This window comes from Lynx canadensis, chromosome B4, assembly GCF_007474595.2.
Source record: "Lynx canadensis isolate LIC74 chromosome B4, mLynCan4.pri.v2, whole genome shotgun sequence".
Classification (NCBI taxonomy): Eukaryota; Metazoa; Chordata; class Mammalia; order Carnivora; family Felidae; genus Lynx; species Lynx canadensis.
This window is the reverse complement of record NC_044309.1, coordinates 36090797-36094847: the sequence shown is the minus strand read 5'-3', so window position 1 is coordinate 36094847 and position 4051 is coordinate 36090797. Positions and strand designations below refer to the sequence as shown.

Below are 4051 nucleotides of genomic sequence, written 5' to 3'. Positions count from 1 at the left end.
GTTTGACGAGCTTAACAGTGTATTTCAAAGGTACTTTTTTGCCAGCAATGACCAACAAATTGCTCCTGAACTAGATGGGAAAGATCTAAGGACATCATCTAAGCACAACAGTATCAAAAGTATCTCCACTTGCCTTTATTTGCCCTTAAAAATCTGTACAAACAAACATGAACAGAATCTGGACTCTAAGAATAATATTTTCTGTGGACATATATGGACAGCTAAGCAAAACCCCAAGGGAGAAAAAACTTCTATTAAAATAAAAATAAAGATTCCCCACAGCTTTATCCTTTGCTCACTGGGGTCCCTTTATTCCACTTTGAGATAAAAATACTTCAGTTTCTCAGGGGATGCTGATTAAGAGTTGAACAAAAAGAAAGTATTTTTATGTATTTATCTACCTACCTACCTACCTACCTACCTACCTTCCTGCCTACCTATCTCTGGCCCTGAATCTTCCAGCCATAAGCATAGAACTTCGTGCGTGGCTGGGATAATGGCACTTTGAGTAAATACTAACACTGCCACTCAGGAAAAAAGCCATCCTCCTCATTGATCAGTGAGAATACTGTGCTCACCGCTTCTACCCCCATCCAAAAGCCCATATCCGTCCACGGAAATATTTAGTAAAAGGCGAAAGATTTATACGATCTGAAGAGTAACCAGAGTATCAAAAGCCCACATCTGAAGCTTGTGGAGGGCTCTGCGATCCGAATCACACCCCTCGCACCTCGCCACCCCCACTGCCTGGCACACTGTGATCCTTGCCCCTGGAGTTGCTTTTGGCTCCTGTCCACGCTGTGTCAGCATCTAGAGCTGACAGTCGTGGGAGCTTATGGAGGCACCTGGTGGTTGGTCGGGAGGAAAACAGTGAGTGGAGAGTGTGTGGTCAGTTTTCACATGTGCACTGGAGGAAGCGCACAGAGGGTTACCATCTCTGTGGGCGTGTCTTTGGGGAATTGTCTGTACTTGGGTCCTGGGGAGTTATTACAAAGTGGTATGAACCTGGCTGGCTCAGTCGGTAGGTAGACCAAGCAAGCCTTGATCTTGGGGTTGTGAGTTCGAGCCCCAGGTTGGGTTAGATTACTTAAAAAAATTCTTTTAATAAAAAATAATAACAAATAAACAAGGTGGTTTGCAGGTTGGGCACAAACTCTGAACTTCCTCCCTTCACAGGGTCTTCAGTGGAGAAGGTCCCGTCCTAAGAAGGCAACTCAGGGAAACTTCCCCTTGCTTGTGAAGCCTGCGGGCATGTGTGTTTGTGTCCACACTGAGATGCACATGACAAAGTGTACACAGTGCCTCAACACAGACCAACAGGTTTTTTCTGTTTACATTTAACTAGCTTTGAACAGCAAGAGGAAACCTTAAATGTCTCTTTTCTTCTCACAAACCCTTTCTCTAATAAAATTACTGGAGATAAAGCAGGGAATAATTAAAACAGTCATTTAAATCAAGGACCTGGTTTGGCTCGGCCTCCCTTGGAGACGTTTTAGCTTGTGCTGTGCTAATAAAGGCCAGGCAGGCTAAGCTGACCTGAGTGAAAGGCAGAGTGGCCGTTCCAGAGGCTGGGGGGAGGGGGTCTTGTAGGCCACTGTGGCTCACTTGGCCCCTCACTCAATATTTTTGTCCCATTGAAATCAAGTTGAAGCTGACATGGAGGGCAGCCTCCAGGAGGTGGGGGAGAGACCAGGAGGTCAGGAGAGATGAGGAAGAGAGTAGTTCCGGTGTGGAGTCGGACTAGGCTGTCACTCTCTGGGGAAGCTGGAAAGAATTTAGTGTTGTATGTCTACAAACCTCAGTTCTGCCTCCTTATCTGTCACTGGCTGGTTCCTCCTGCGCAGAGAACTCTGTAAAGCAGCAGCCCCCAACTTTCTTTTTTTTCCCCCTAAAACACACATAAGGCACACTCCCATGGGCATATCCAGATTACAGGCTGCGGCACAGATAAATCAGGCTGTGGGTTGGGAGCAGTTCCCAGTGAAACTCCACTTCTTTCTCTCCCACTCAGACCTCCATACAAGTAAGTGTAAGACGTTACTCTGTATCCCGAGCCCTGGGTGCAGGATTCTGGCCAATAGTGGCTGCCAAATAAATATTTACTAAGTGAAAGATAGCCTGAATCCACACTAATTTGTATTTTTGAACAGTCATTCATAAATTCTAGCATTTTAACTATTAGTTGGCAATTAATCCCAATAAGCCAACAGGATCTTGTGATTGCAAAGGGCCGTTATTGTAGGTTGGGCAGAAGGAATATTTGTTAGCATTTTTATGGGCTCTCAAAGTAGTTTTAGCTCTAAAACTGATAAAGCCAAGCACAAGCTTTATCAGTCCTGCCACTTGACTGTCAGCACTATGTAGATAAACTCATAATAGTTCCCAGAGAGGAACTTTTTAAGAGATTCTTAAGCAGGAAACCAAGGGAGAGAGATTCTTAATGTTGCCTCATTACCATAGACCCTTTGGGGGCTTAACATATTCTGACAAAAGGTTAATTTCAAGATCTTATACAAATGAAGGATAAGATTCTGCATCAGATCCAAATTTGGGGCATTTTGTCACCTCACTGCTGTTGGCAACTCTGAAAGCTAGAGTTGGTCCAAAAGGACACAGACCACTCCATCTCCTAGGGCATCTTGGGGCAGGGAGATGGTATTAGATGGGGACTGAAGGGCAATTTTACCTTGTCATCCAGATTTTTCTATTCTGGATGATTTTTTAAGATAAGGATTTATGTATCACTTTTAAGAACAGCAGGCATATTTTAAGTAGGCATATTTTTGTAAAAATAATAAACTGTGGTGTCAAGATTGCCAATCAAATATAGTCATGGCAGTTGTCACTCATCTGGCCACCAACAATCTGGATGATTCTGGAAAGTTCCATAGCTGTTGGGAGGTGCTGGGGCAGAGCAGGGGAAGCAGGGAACCAGAGTCAGGTGCACAGCAATCCCAAGCAGGGTCTGTGGTTGCTGAAACCAGATTGTTAGGCATGGAAGCGGTGGTTTAGGGAGTTAGGTGAACCAGATGATAAGTGTGCCCATAATAATGGAAAATGAGTGCACAGGGAGAATTTCAGAAATAAGAAGCAATACAGCACAGGTGATTTGAGCAGGAGTTAGGTACAGATCTTGGTTATTAAGAGCATGAGAGAAGGATCTAGAGAAAAACACTGTAGAGAAACGAGGCTCCATTTCTCCCCGTTGGCTACCCTGCCTGGTGCAATCTGAAGAATACTTCATATTTTCTCCATGGATTCAAGGGCACTTCCCAACTATTTTAGGTATGCCAGCTAGACACAGTGAACTCTGGACCGATAACATTTCAGCCTCAAGATATAATTTCCTTCTCTCAGGAGGCCTTGAACAAAATTTTCTGTTAGTTAATTTGAAAGCCCACACTTTGTACTTCTTAGTTCTAATTGTGGTCATCTTCTTTTCTGAATGGCCTTAGGTTGGTTTTTACATACTTTTGTGATCTAATAAGAGTCTGAAAGATGTTTACATCCCAATATTCAACCGCCCTGAAAAATCGGAGATGCATTGTCATCACTGTTTTAACAAATTACTGTTTTCAAATTGCTATTTTACCCTTTCCCAAACTGATTTTGGTAGGAAGAGTGACTTCTGAAACAACCCATACTTTGTTCCATATAGTATGTTAAAAGGGTGGAGAAGCATAAGAATAGTGATGAGTATTAAGATAATACTGATAAGCCCAGGAAAGAAGCAAACAGGCATTCTGAGTAATGATTCGGGAAGCGTATCTGGGAGAGGAAGATTTTGAACAACTCTACCTGTAAGGCAGACTTACCTCATGATTTGCTCCTTCTTTAAGGAACCAGGCCCACTTAGACTCTTCTTTAGAGACAGTCCACTGTCCTCTCTGATGCCCTTGAATGTATCACTTCACCTTGCTGAACAAGTTCATCCTCATGTAAAGCAGGGTGAAGATTATTCGCTCCTGGAGAAAGCTGTCACAACATTTTGATAACCAGCAGAAGTGATTCAGCAAGCCTGTCTGTCATTATCTGGTGAGGACTCCAGAGG

The 4051-nt window shown here is 43.5% G+C and overlaps 1 pseudogene; it reads right to left on the bottom strand.

Moving 5' to 3' along the window:
* Positions 1-607: 607 nt before the first annotated feature.
* Positions 608-659, bottom strand: LOC115519520 (annotated as a pseudogene).
* Positions 660-4051: the final 3392 nt, after the last annotated feature.